At 43.2% G+C, this 14,885-nt stretch overlaps 1 protein-coding gene across 3 annotated transcripts in view; it reads right to left on the bottom strand.

The window, feature by feature from the left end:
* RARB (retinoic acid receptor beta) overlaps window positions 1-14,885 on the bottom strand; it is a 985,731-nt gene that overhangs the window by 764,572 nt on the left and 206,274 nt on the right. For all 3 annotated transcript variants that reach the window (XM_069730000.1, XM_069729996.1, XM_069729999.1), the window contains exon 2: window positions 1,019-1,136. The gene's annotated coding sequence lies outside the window, so the exon portion shown is untranslated. The remainder of the gene's footprint in view (window positions 1-1,018; window positions 1,137-14,885) is intronic.

The raw sequence follows: 14,885 nt of genomic DNA, 5'->3' as shown, positions 1-14,885 counted from the left end.
ACAACACATTGGTTCACCTTTTATAACTGTATAGAAAAGGGTATTGAAAGGCATTCATCATTGGGGCTGACTTATGCCAATGCAGTGGAATATATCAGTCTTAATGGAAAGAGGCACTGGAGAAAGCTGTGCCACATTCATTAAAGAAGCACGCCTATCAAAGGTTTTATCCTCTTAATATACTGCAATCATCATATTATATAGCACTATGTAGGTACAATTGCTCATTTTGCCCTCCTATTCAGTTAATTCTTACCTTTTCCATTAGGTCTCTGACATCTCGTAAGTAAAAACAGACTAGCTCAATCCTTCTAAGCTCTATATAGACACAGAAAGTATATTTTCTCTGAATGAGTCATCATCAGAACTACAATTCTACATCACTGACAAAAGGAAACAAGGAAGAGAGATAAAAGCAAGCGGGCAGGTGGATCAGGAGTTGGAACTGGGCTGGCCAGAGACTTTTCAGTCAGGTAGGATTGTAGCTCTAATGATGACTCATTCATACAGGGAAAAAAGACGTCCTGTTTCTACATAGAGCTTAGAAGGATTTGTCTAGTCTGGTTTTAATCATGTGATATCATAGACTAATTAAGAAAAATGTATTGGGTAGCAAGGCCAAATGAGCAATTTTAAGTGCTTATTTAAGAGGCAGGCACCTAATTCACAAATTTGGCCCATCATTTACCTGCCGTCCACCACCGCCAGAAATGAACGCCAGGAAGGGATGGTGTACTTTTCTGTCGCAATTTACACCCCTTTTGTGATGAATTTGCCGGCTGTGCTTGGTCACGCCCAGTCCGAGTTCTGCCATCTTTTCCAAAAATGGCTAGAGCTGGCATAGAAATGCCCAATGTCACAACATTTTTTGCAGCTTTAAGTTGCATAAAAATTTTGAGAAATTTCAATTATTTTATGCCAGAATTCTTGAGAAAACTGCTTGATGAATCAACATCTGCATGAACAGAGCCTAGTGTTCAGTGAGTAGGAAACAAGGGCTGAAGTGCTAATTACGTACCTTAAGCTGTTTTTCGTATCTGTACCAACAGGTCATTCTTTTTTTGATCCTGCAGATAAAATTTTCCACATTTGCTGCTTAATAACAAATCCACTTCTGGTCCTGGATGAATGAAAATCTGTGTAAAATAAAAACAAAAAGAAACAAAACTAAGTAATAAATTTATGAAAAAATAGCATATATCCTAGACATTAATGATATATAATATATTAATGATATACGGTATATACTCCAAGAGAAAGCTAAGGAAAAACGTACGTTGGTGTCCTGGGGAGTCTACATTTTTGGACAGTCTCTTTTAATACAGCATATGGTATGTTAACGTTTGACATTTGTGTTGAACTATTTTTATGCTATGCATCTATGTTATACTGTATGCACTTCATTAATGGATGTATACCGTATATTATTTACCTGTTCATTAGTATACCCTATTTTTATCAGTACTATGTACTTAATGCACAGCCATATACTTATTATAGAGCAGAACACTGACCACACATTCCACGCCTGATACGTTTTCCATGAACTTTCTTTTGTGTGATGCTCCCCACATATTTTACCGTAACTTTGTTTAATATTTCATACATTAATAAAAAGTGAATTTGTAGTTATCTTGTGAGTGACTATTCATTCTTCGATGGTTATAATTTTCATTAATGAGGGCTAACAACAATCAACACTTCTACAAAAACTTACATGGGCAGTCCCAGTTTTTACAGAAGTATAGTAGGCGTTAAATCCCCCTACTGCTTCAGTGCTGCCACTCTGGAGGTCTTCACTGCACTATATTTACATGATGTCTCAGTGGTCTCGAGAGATGACCACCCACTTTTTCAGTGCCGCCACTCAGGTGGTCTTCACTGCACTATATTTACATGCTGTCTCAGTGGACTCTAGAGATGACCACCCACTGCTTCAGTGCTGCCACTCCGGAGGTCTTCACTGTACTATATTTAGATACTGTCTCAGTGGTCTCGAGAGATGACCACCCACTGCTTCAGTGCTGCCACTCCGGTGGTCTTCACTGCACTATATTTACATGCTGTCTCAGTGGCCTCTAGAGATGACAGATTGCTTTGCCACCACGGACCATAGTCCAGGTCAGTGCTCTTAGGCCGTGTACAAGAGCTGCGTGGTTCACCGACCTTGCATGACAGTGATATCTCATCAGCCTGGCTAAACATAAGCTGAACCTCGGATACCGGAGGGTAAGGAAATTCCCACCTGTCCTCGGGTAGATAACACTGACCTGGATCGTGAACCGGGGTTGCAAGACGCCATCCACTCATCTCTAGTGTTCTCATCGATAGCAGCAGTCATCACTGCTGAGGACAATGATTGTCTAAAGCGGTCATATGTATGTACCTGTGGTGGGATGTCATTGCTGCAGCAGGAAGTAAAGACTGGGGAGAGATAAGGCAATAAAGGTGGGGGATTCTTTAGTTAGTGGCTTCTTTAGTTTATTTACTCCACAGACAACTCCTTTAAGCTGAAATTTCCATAAGTGAGGTATTAAGAAGAGGGCTTTAGTTAAGAGTTCATTGAGAGAAGAGGACATCTTCCGTACACCTACACGCTTCACATCGCTCTCAGTCGCACTGTCTTTGAACTTACTTATCACGGGCTAACAGAGCCTGGACTGCGTGTGGATAATACTATTTATTTGTCACATTCTGTAAAGGCTTTTAAAGTTCTGTGACCGAAATCTCCTGTGACCAAGCCAGCCTGTTGTTTGAAGGTGACAGCATGTTTTTCCTTGACACAATATATACAGCATCAAATTGAAAAGCAACTGGATTGTAACAATTCCCCGATGCAGCTGTCAAAGTGACAAACATATTAATTCTGAAACCTGTTTGCTGTACTTTAAATATAGATACATGCCAAACCGGCTATTCTCTGTAAAAGAAAACTTTTAACCCCTAGTAAAATCTGTGCACCTCTACAGCGTCATATAAAGGGGTCTACAGCACTTATAAAATGCTCACAACATTCTGCAGAGGACACTGGCTGAATATCTCGCATAAGACCAAAGATTTAAGAGGGAGCACAGACATCTTTGTCCTTTCGCACCCCTACCAGGACTTTACCACATTTGGTGGGGTTCAGACAACCACTATGAGTGCACGTTTTAGTGACTGTTACAGATGCAAATTTGGACCCCACTTTACAAAGTCGAACTTACATTACCATTGTTATACTAAACTGAGTAAATTCAGTTCTATATAAATGCAGGTGGGTTCGAGTTTTGGGACTGACACAAAGATGGGAAATGCTGCAAATTACAGTCAACTGAAGCTTTTCCTACCTTTGAGTTCACCCCTGAGAACTTAAGGGTATGTGCACACGTCAGGATTTCTTGCAGAAATTTTCCTGACAAAAACCGGACATTTCTGCCAGGAATCCGCATGCGTTTTTACAGCGATTTTGACAAGTTTTTTGTGCGTTTTTCCCAAATGCATAGAATTGCGGGAAAAACGCAGAAAATCCGCAAAAATAATGAACATGCTCATTTTTTTTACCGCGATGCGTTTTTTTCGCGGAAAAAAACGCATCCATGTGCACATAACATGCAGAATGCATTCTAAATGATAGAATGCATAATGTATGCATTTTTAATGAGTTTTTATAGAGTTTTTACCGCAAAAAACCGCGAAAAAAACGCGAAAAAACCTGAACATGTGCACATAGCCTAAAGGTCATGTAAAAATGCGATTAACCTGCACCTGCAGATATGGGGTTAATCAGTACGTTAATAGCATTCTAGAGCCGTGTGGTCGCCAGAATAAAAGCATGGCCGTGGGAGGAAATTAATTTTCTGATTCCCAGAAACCTCCAGCTTTCAGTCATAGAGGCGTGACAGGACACATCTTCAGTCACCACTCAGCACATAGTGTGCGGCAGCTGCAACCATGGGACTGACTGACAGCCGGCTCAGCACTTATGCACTCCTGAGCAAGCTGTCCGTCAGTGCTGGTGGGAGGGGGTTTTACGGGGGTACAGCCACTGCTCACTATGTACTGAGCAGTGACTGTAGTTGTGCTGGTGGCGCCTCTATGACTGAAAGCCAGAAACTGCTAGGAGGAATAAAGTTAATCAATAGATTTTAGAATAATAGTAAGTTCTACAATTGGATGTGTTAGGGTACGTGTCCACCTTCAGGATGGCCGGCGGTTCTGTTGGAGCGGCAAACCTGCTCCGCGCTAAGTTCCGCCCCCTTCTGTGACGCGATGATGCCGGATGTGTTCATAGCACACATCCGGGATCATCGCACCCCACACATAGGGCCCTGTGTTATACCTTGCGGCGACGCAGCGTCGCCGCAAGGTATACGGACATACTGCGATCTTAAAAGACGCGTCACATGTCCAGAGTCGCAGGGCCGCCGGGTGCGTGTTACCACGCATAGTGGAGACGGGATTTCATTAAATCCCCTCCACTTTGCTGTAACATCTGGACGCTGCGTGTTTGACGCTGCATCTATAGGCAGCGTCAAACACGCAGCGTTCCGGAACGTGGACACATACACTTAATGTTCCAGTGCTGAGGTAATCTTATAAATGTGCCTCTGCTGTGTGCTGTGTAATGGTTGTGTCTGACCGTACAGGGACATGGTCTGATCATACCACAGCTACTGGGCAGGAAGTAAAATTGAGTATACAGACATTACAGCGAATCACAAATGATTCTTTGTGTGAGATAAAGCATTTTCCTGCCCGTTTTGTAACAATGTTTTACTTCAAAGAAAGAATCATTTGCAATCCCATGCTGTAATGCATTTTATTTAAACACATCTAGTTGTGAAAATTTTTATTACTACAAGATCTATTGATTGATTAGCATTAGTGATGAGCGAGTATTCTTGGTACTCGGGTTTTCCGAGCATGCTCGGGTGGTCTCCAAGTATCTTGGGCGTGCTCGGAGATTATGTTTGAGTCCCCGCAGCTGCGTGATTTGCAGCTGCTAGACAGGTTGAATACACGCAGGGATTGCCTGTTTGTTAGGGAATCCCCACATGTATTCACGCTGTCTAGCAGCCGCAAATCATGCAGCTGTGGACTCAAACATAATCTCCAAGCACGCCCAAGACACTTGGAGACCACCAGAGCATGCTTGGAAATCACGAGTAACAAGCACACTCGCTCATCACTAATTAGCATAACCTTTTGTTTGTGGGAAAACCCCTTTAAGTGCAGCGGCCACATGGATTTACAACACTATTAATCTGCAGATTAAGCCCATACCTTCAGGTTAATAACGTTTTTTGACAAGTCTGTCAGCACAAAATGACTGTTCAAACCAAGCACCAACGCTCAGTACAACCTTAGGAAGGCCAAACAGTTCAATGTCCAGGTACTTCTTTTCCATCTATTTCCATGTCCTTGACTGACAGCTCTGGTTTTACTGGAGTTATAGGAGGACAGAGATAGACGGAAGACAAATGGATGGGAAGGAGCACTGAATAGTTCGACCATATCAAGGGCGCACTGCCCACCTCTGCTAGGTCTGAGCAGTCATTTTGTGCTGACACACTCCCTTCAAACACAGAACATTTCAGTTCCCACTATTATGTATTTATAAAAATCACTTTACATTTGAATCTGAACCTAATATTATATATTTTTAGCACTTTTTTTCCATTTACATATGCATACATCAAGTGTGTCTCAAATATATTATTGGACTCTACTCTTTTTTGCACTAAAATGCCAAAGTATAGACCAAACTGCATTGTGTAACTGAGGACTACAACCCTGTTTTTGGAGCATACAGAAAGTCTAGACTAACACAGGTAAATGCAGTTTTAGGGTATTGCCTTGCAGCCTGTAGTCTGGATCCTTTCAGTGCAGCCTGTATTCTGCTGATAGATCTGCCAACCTTACATGTTTATACAGGAACACATGAACTGCCATCTGATAACACATTAGTAAACTGCAGCATGTGTGCATGAAATTGATTTACTTAAAAAATATCATTAAAGTGGTGTAACAGGCGATTACTAATCAATCGCACAGCCAAAACCTGATCCACAGCCCACCCAGCCACCCGATACACTGACCTGAACAGTGTCTTTTTATTCTGCTTTTACATGTGACAGTCATTACAAGATCCATGCTTAGTGTCTCGTGAAAATTAATGAAAGAATCAAAGAAAATGTCCTTACAAACCTGCCCCTAACCCCTCACATTCAGCAGGTTACCCCCTCTTTAAACATCTGCTTTTCATTTCAATGGGATTTTAAAAAATGTCCTGAAGAATATCACTAACACGTACACTCGACAGAACAAAAGGCCTGAAATAATAAAGCCAGAAATAATGGCTCTCCTCCTCCCACTCGCATAAAGTAAACTTATGGATTCATCTGGTTTAAAAAACTAATTTGTGAATATGAAATACAAATTCAGTGCTTTTTTATTGAAATTACAAGCAAAATGGAAAACTATATTCTGGTATTTATAAATTGATGACTAATTTGATTGATCTATGCTGGGCAATTTAAAAACATGCTAAAATGTAATATGTATGTTACTAGCTTAAGTAAATACCTGATAAATTTCCCTGCTACGATAGGGACAATATTCCATTATCCCCTCACTGGTTTTGTTTTACTCCTAATCGGATGACATGTCAGACTAGGATGTGACCACTGCAGCCAATCGCTGATGTCACATGCTGTACTTTATTAGCATCACTGCTGTTGGCATTGATCACTTTAGCTACATGATCAGAAGGGAGCCTTCAATAAAGATGATCCCATGCTCTTTATACAGATAGTGCCACAATTTTTCCAGCTTTAAGGGCATGTGCAGACCATCCGGAACTGGCAGTGCTTTGGACATAGTGCATGTTTGCTGCGATCAAAGCACTGCTGTCTATTGAACGCAGGTGAATCCACATGTGATCACTGAGCCGTGCGGAATCACCACATTCAATACATTCTATGGGTGACATTAATCTTGGGGAGAATCGCGTCTCTGCAAGATAAATAGACATGCTGCGGTCTGGAGAGCCGCGCCACATGTCCATCTCCGCAGGTGAGCAGCAGGCGCCTGTGTATGCATAGTGGATGGGATTTTTTAAAATCCCATCCACTATGCTGTAACATGTGGACACTGTGGGTTGGACGCTGTACAAGTACGCAGCGTCCAACCTGCAGCGTTTTCTGACCGTGGGAACATACCCTAACTGTATTCATCTTGTAAGAACTGCTAGCTAATAGACTTTATTTGGAGGGCAACACTGAAACTGTGGCATATTTAAAAGATAGCATAGGGATGGATTTTGCTACCTAAAACAAAATGCCCCCAAGTTGGCTTTCTCTTGGGCCTAATGCACCCATTTGCTTGTTAAATGCCATTTGATCTACAAAGGGGGGTCCTGCATAGGATTTAACCACACAGTAGCAAAAAAAAAAAAAGATGTGACTACCGAGGCTGCATCCCCTCTCTCCAAGGGTCTGCCATTCTGGTAACCCCTTGATACAACACCCACTGAGCAAGCCGCTGTTATATAGCATATTTGATCGAAGTATGTAATAAGTCACAATATGTATCAATCACTGGATTAATATCTCAGGAGCCTGTAGATGGAGATTGCCTGCAGTCTTGTACTCCGCTCTATCTAAGCCACACCATAAGTCATGTTTGACTTCAAAATGTTTGTCTGTGCTTATCAAATAAGGCAGAAAATGCATTGTATGTCTAACAATATCCATCCAGCCCTTCAGTCTTCTATACACATTGTTTTTCACTTGTTCCTATTTTGACCACTGTGACCATTGGTGCGCAGCAATTCACCCTGGACAACTCCATTGTTTGAAGACATACAGTCCAGAAGGAGCATGGAGACTATGTATTACAACGTATCTAGAGATCTTTTATTGGAGCCTAATTATTAAAAGATTCAGAGCCCTTTTTAAGCGTCGCGGCCTGCAGGATCACATTGCCATTGTAATACAAATCACTCAGACATGGAGTGAAATTAGCTAATCTTTAATAAGTGTAAGTATTGGCCTGTCAGGGCCTGACCCCGAGTGACTGCAGATTAATTCATTCATATTAATATACAACATCTGCTTCTCATATGGTAATCAGGCTTAGATGGCGCTTTCGCATGAAACACCAGGTGTACTGTAACACTTTCCAGGTCTAGAAACTTGCTTAGGTAATGGTGTGATTAGAATATAACTATCAGGGCGCACTTCAATTGTTTTTGTGTTTTTTTCCCTTCCTCAAACTTTTCTTGGCAAGCAACGGCCACTTCATCCACTTGCCCTGCATTTGACTCCACCGTGGTACCCTTTAAAAGAAACAACAGAAAATCCCCTTTGAAACTTTATTCACACTGGTTAGAAAAAAAATTAAGGGAGATTCTTTGTAACCATGCTTTAATCTATCTGGAATGCCACAAATGACTTCCACATGTGCTCCCCGAAAACAGTCAATCACGGCTATTTATACCGACATGATACAATCCAAACAATCCGAGCCGGTCGCTTTGTCTTTCTTATAGTATAGCTTTAAATGTCAGTCTTGTTGAATTTGTGGAGGTGCTGAAACGGTCATGTGGGATTTTGTAAAACAGGGATTTTATGGAGCGATAAATCGTGGCATTTACTTTAAATACTGTATATAATATTTTACAAAAAAATGCAACAGGTGATGACAGGTGGGAAGACCGTCTATATGTTGAGCAGCAATAGTATATCAATGACAGTCTGGATTTATCTAATAAGGGCTCAACATATCTAAAATAAATATTGTTAAGAAAATAAGTATTATTCTTATTATTCTTAATAGCAGTAACACATTCCACAGCACTTTGCACATTAATGAGGCATGGGTGCCATTCATACCTCACTTGCTTTGATAAATATACCGTATGCAAATTATAAGACGCACCAGTTTAGAAGATACACTCCAAATTTTGAGGAGTAAAATAGCAAAAAAAGTTTGTTTTTTAATAAAAATGCTGCGTGTTATAATCCATTTTTGTGGAAGTTTACTGGGAGGACAGAGGTGATGGAGCGGGGTCCCAGGTGGCAGGATCGCTGCTTGGCGGAGGCAGGAGATGCTACAGGCTCCAGGCTGGTAGGACGGGGTGTTCGGTGGCGGCAGGAGATGCTAAGGGCTCCAGGCTGGTAGGACGGGGTGTTCGGTGGCGGCAGGAGATGCTACGGGCTCCAGGCTGGTAGGACGGGGTGTTCGGCGGTGGCAGGAGATGCTACGGGCTCCAGGCTGGTAGGACGGGGTGTTCGGCGGTGGCAGGAGATGCTACGGGCTCCAGGCTGGTAGGACGGGGTGTTCGGTGGCGGCAGGAGATGCTATGGGCTCCAGGCTGGTAGGACGGGGTGTTCGGTGGCGGCAGGAGATGCTATGGGCTCCAGGCTGGTAGAACGGGGTGTTCGGTGGCGGCAGGAGATGCTATGGGCTCCAGGCTGGTAGAACGGGGTGTTCGGTGGCAGCAGGAGATGCTATGGGCTCCAGGCTGGTATGACGGGGTGTTTAGCGGCGGCAGGAGTTGGGCAATGGCTGCGAGGCCTAGTTAGGCATGAAAAGCTATGCAGTGGCTCCGCCGACATTTTGTGACAGTCCGGAGCCCTGTACTTTCCATACTTTCTAATGCAATGGACTCCAGGAAAATGGGCGCCAGAGGCGGTGCATGCGCAATTGAGAAGTCGAGATCTCAATTTGAGCATGCGCTGCCTCCAGAAGCCATTTTACCAGAGTCCAACGCTTTCACAAAATATCTGCGGAGCTCCGCACCACTAAATACCTCTTCGTAACAGACTGGGGTCCGCAGCCATTGCCCGATTCCTGCCTCCACCAGAATATTCCAGAGGCGACCCTGGGACCCTGTACCACCGCAACCAGTAAACTAAACCTCATCTACAATTCGGATTATAAGATGCACCCCTATTTTCCCCAAAAAATTTTGGGGGAAGAAAGTGCATCTTATAACCTGAAAAATATGGTAACTGTAAGCCCAGCAAGTCATTTTAGGAAGCTCTTAAACCAGTCAGAGGCTAAATGAAAGTAGATATAGAAACTTTCTACTCCACATACCACCCCCACCCCTCTCCCACATATCATTTTCTGCATCTGACAACCTTTTGTTTGACATGTTGCCGATTTGGGTGCGTGCGTACACAATGGAAATCTACTCCTGCACTGAAATAGAAATCTCCCCTTGTGAAGAGTCCAAATTGCATTAATTTAACAATTTATACAGGACATTTCACAAGATTGGGTGTGATCAACTGGCCACATCAAGGGTGAGGCCGGAGTCACACATGCGAGAAACACGTCCGTGTCTTGCATGTGAAAAGCAATCTCTGGCACCGGCACTCCAGAGCAGAGCGTGCGGCTGCATAGCAACACATGGAGCTGCACGCTCTGCTCTAGAGTGCCGGCGCCAGAGCTTGCTTTTCACATGCGAGATACGGATGTGTTTCTCGCATGTGTGACTCCGGCCTGAGTAGTTTTATTTTGTAACTAACTGAAGAGCCCGGTGTTGCCCGGGCATAGTAACTAACTGTGGATAGATATAACAAATTATAATAATTATAATGCACATAAAACATTTTACATCATATATTCAACACTACAGATTTGCAACACAAATTTAGGCTACGTTCACACTAGCGTTGCGCCGCCCTGCGTCGGCGACGCAACGCGCGACGCACAAAAAACGCGCGCGTTTTGCGACGCGTGCGTCGTTTTTTGACCAAAATCGGACGCACAGAAAATGCAACTTGTTGCATTTTCTTGCGTCCGACGCTAGCGTCGGAAACGACGCAAGTGTCGAAAAACGCCACCCTAAAAACGCACGCGTCCCCTATGTTAAACATAGGGGCGCGTCGCCGCTGCGTCGCCGCTGCGTCGCCGGCGCAACAGCGACGCACATTGGCGGAACGCCAATGTGAACGTAGCCTAACTAAACGATTACCCAAGTATTAATAGTATTTTATTTTCAACTCATTCAAGAGCCTTTTGATAAAAAACATTTTTGTTTTTTCCTTCCGATGCAAAAATGAACAGATTTTTGGCAGTTCCAACTCTTGAACAGGCCACGTAATGTTGACCATGAGAAAAGCATGGAGATTGCAAATCGATCCCCACTACTTTCAAGGACTGCCCTTGAGCCTTGTTAATAGACAGCACAAATGCCAATCAAACTGGAAACTGGAGGTGTTTAAAATCAAAAGGCAAATCAGAGGGAATGAGTGGAATTTTTGATGTCCTCTCCTTTAGCATATCCTGTCAAAATGGTTGCTTCAATTACATGTGTAAACATGTACTTAATCAAGAGTCTTGTTCCATTACACAGCTTTGGTGGATCTAAATTTCTTAACAGCAGAATAGGTGCTCCAGCATCTATGAGCAGGCAATGCTCTCAATCTGCACATGTGCAGCCCACTGTGTTCCGAGGACCAGTGTGGGAACATGCACAAGAAAAATAAATTATCGCTGTTAAACATAGCAATGCTCCCGCACTAACACACAGAACACAACCGACACCATTTTGTTCAAGCAAAAGTTTTTTTTTATTGAAACACAATAATAACCCCTTAACGACTGCCGATACAATTTAAAGGCGGCAGATAAGGGGCCTTAATCCTCCTGCACCTCATTCTACTTTTTGCACAGCCTCCTCCTGCACCTCTTGCTCTTCCTTTATACACAGCATTTTTCTGCAACACAGCTTTTCTCCTTTAGGGTATGTGCACACGTTGCGGATTCCATTGCGGATTTTTCCGCGTGGATTCTGCAGAATCCGCAGGTAAAATGACCTGCGTTTTACCTGCGGGTTTTCTGCGGATTTCGCCTGCGTTTTTACACCAGCAGATTCCTATGATGGAATAGGTGTAAAAACGCTGCGGATTCCGCACAAAGAATCGACATGCTGCGGAAAATAAACCGCTGTGCTTCTGCGTGGAATTTTCTGTAGCATGGGCAAAGCGGATTTGGTTTTCCATAGGTTTACATGGTACTGTACAACACATAGAAACTGCTGCGGATCCGCAGAGCCAAATCCGCAACGTGTGCACATACCCTTATAGTCGCCTCCTCTGGCAGCACCTCACAATCACCTTCCAAATAGAATTGGAAACACTTGATCCCGAGAGAAATTGCACTAATTGCCATGAAGCGTATCGTATACACAGCCTACTTGTTCTGCAGCACCACACTTTTCTCCTTTAGACCTCTTTAACGCGTTATTTGGTCAGTATTTTTACCTCAGTATTTGAAGCTAAAACTTGGAGTAAAACCATCAGAGGAAAAGTATATTAGAAACACATCACCACTTCTGTATTTTTCTCCCAAGCATGGTTTTGGCTTATAAATACTGAGGTAAAATACTGACCAAATACTGAACGTGGGAATGTGGCCTTATATAAAGCCTCCACCTGTAGCGCCTCACTCTTTTCTATACACAGCCTCATACTGCAGCAGTACCTCACTTCTCTCATTTTCACCCTGACATCTATCATTTTCCCCCCTCACTCCACCCATTTTCACCTCACTCCTCTCATTTTCACCTCACTCCTCTCTTCCTCTCACACGTGCACAGCAATTTCCTGTTATGAGCACAGTGGTGTAATCCATGAGGCTTCTCCCTTTCCCTTGACATCTTGCCTCACAGGAGCAACTCCACTCTAGACATGAATGAGCTAGATGTGGCCTGTGTCTGCCGCACACGGATACTCTGAGGGTGGCAGCCCCGATTGTAGCTCGTAGCGGCTGGGACGTCGCAGCTGGTGAGTTTTGCAAGGTGGCTTTCGAGGTGAATGTGTCTCCGCCTGTGTGCGCTAACAACGTGGGCCGTGTGGACGGGGCTTTGCGTGTGGAGTGAGTGTGGCTATGTGAAGTAGGTGTGGCTTGATACATACATACACACACACACACACACACGCATACACTCCTCTTTATATATAGATTATGCCTCTCCAGGGCGGAGATATTAGCTTGTAAAGTTTAGGTTAGAATTTATGGTAAATCCAAGGGGGATTTGTCTCTGGGGGTGTGTACCATTTCCCATACATTACACAGTGAGAGAAATAAGTATTTGATCCCTTGCTGATTTTATAAGTTTGCCCACTGACAAAGATATGAACAGTCTATAATTTTACTGGTAGGTTAATTTTAACATTGAGAGATAGAATATCAAAAATAAAATCCAGAAAATCACATTGTATAAATTATATAAATTTTTGCATTTTGCAGTGAGAAATAATGATTTGATTCCTCTGGCAAACAAGACTTAATACTTGGTGGCAAAACCCTTGTTGGCAAGCACAGCAGTCAAACATTTTTTGTAGTTGATGATGAGGTTTGCGCACATGTCAGGAAAAATTTTGGTCCACTCCTCTTTGCAGATCATCTCTAAATCATAAAGATTTTGAGGCTGTCGCTTGGCAACTCAGAGCTTCAACTCCATCCATATGTTTTCCATGAGATTAAGGTCTGGAGACTGGCTAGGCCACTCAATGACCTTAATGTGCTTCTTTTTGAGCCACTCCTTTGTTGCCTTGGCTGTATGTTTTGGGTCATTGGCTTGCTGGAAGACCCAGCCACGACCCATTTTTACTGTCCTGGAGGAGGGAAGGAGGTTGTCACTCAGGATTTTACGGTACATGGCTCCATCCATTCTCCCACTGATGCAGTGAAGTAGTCTTGTGACCTTAGCAAGGAAACACCCACAAAACATAATGCTTCCACCTCCATACTTGACAGTGGGAATGGTGTTATTTGGGTCATAGGCATCATTTTACTACCTCCACACGCGGCAAGTTGAGTTAATGCCAAAAACCTCAATTATGGTCTCATCTGACCACAGCACCTTCTCCCAATCACTCACAGAATAATCCCGGTGTTCATTGGGAAACTTCAGATAGGCCTGCACATGTGCCTTCTTGAGCAGGGGGACCTTGTGGGTACTGCAGAATTTGTGTTACCAATGTTTTTTTTGGTGACTGTGGACCCAGCTGCCTTGAGATCATTAACAAGATCCTCCCCCCTTGTAGTTTTAGGCAGATCTCTCACCTTCCTCATGATCAAGGATATCCCACAATGTGAGATTTTGCATGGTGCCTTAGATCGATTGAAAGCCATTTTGTATGTCTTCCATTTTCTTACTATTGCCCAAACAGTTGTCTCCTTCTCACCATGCGTCTTACTTATGGTTTTGTAGCCCAATCCAGCTTTGTGCAGGTCTATGATATTGTCCCTGACAGCCTTAGAAAGCTCTTTGGTCTTGCCCATGTTGTAGAGGTTAGAGTCTGACTGAGCCTGTGGACAGGATTCTTTAATAAAGGTGACTATGTAAGACAGCTGTCTTTAATACAGGTAATGAGTTGATTAGGAGCGTCTAAGTGGTCTGTAGGAGCCAGAACTCTTAATGGTTGGTAGGGGGTGAAATACTTATTTCTCACTGCAAAATGCAAATAAATTTATATAATTTATACAGTGTGATTTTCTGGATTTTATGTTTGATATTCTCTCTCTCAATGTTAACCTACACTTAAAATTATAGCCTGTTCATGTCTTTGTCAGTGGGCAAACTCACAAAATCAGCAAGGGATCAAATACTTATTTCCCCCACTGTATTGACCAATCATCAGGAGGCAGGAGGAAAAAACCCTATTCTAACCTTAGTGGAAAAAAAAAAAAATTCGTAATTTTTTTATTGTCCCTACCTATGGGGGTGACAAAGGGGGGGGGGGGGGGGGGGGGTCATTTACTATTTTTTTATTTTGATCACTGAGATATAACCTATCTCAGTGATCAAAGAGCACTTTGGAACGAATCTGCCGGCCGGCAGATTCGGCGGGCGCACTGCGCATGCGCCCGCCATTTTGCAA

The sequence above is a fragment of the Ranitomeya imitator genome, chromosome 6 (assembly GCF_032444005.1).
Source record: "Ranitomeya imitator isolate aRanImi1 chromosome 6, aRanImi1.pri, whole genome shotgun sequence".
NCBI lineage: Eukaryota > Metazoa > Chordata > Amphibia > Anura > Dendrobatidae > Ranitomeya > Ranitomeya imitator.
This window is presented reverse-complemented; position numbering and strand designations above follow the sequence as displayed.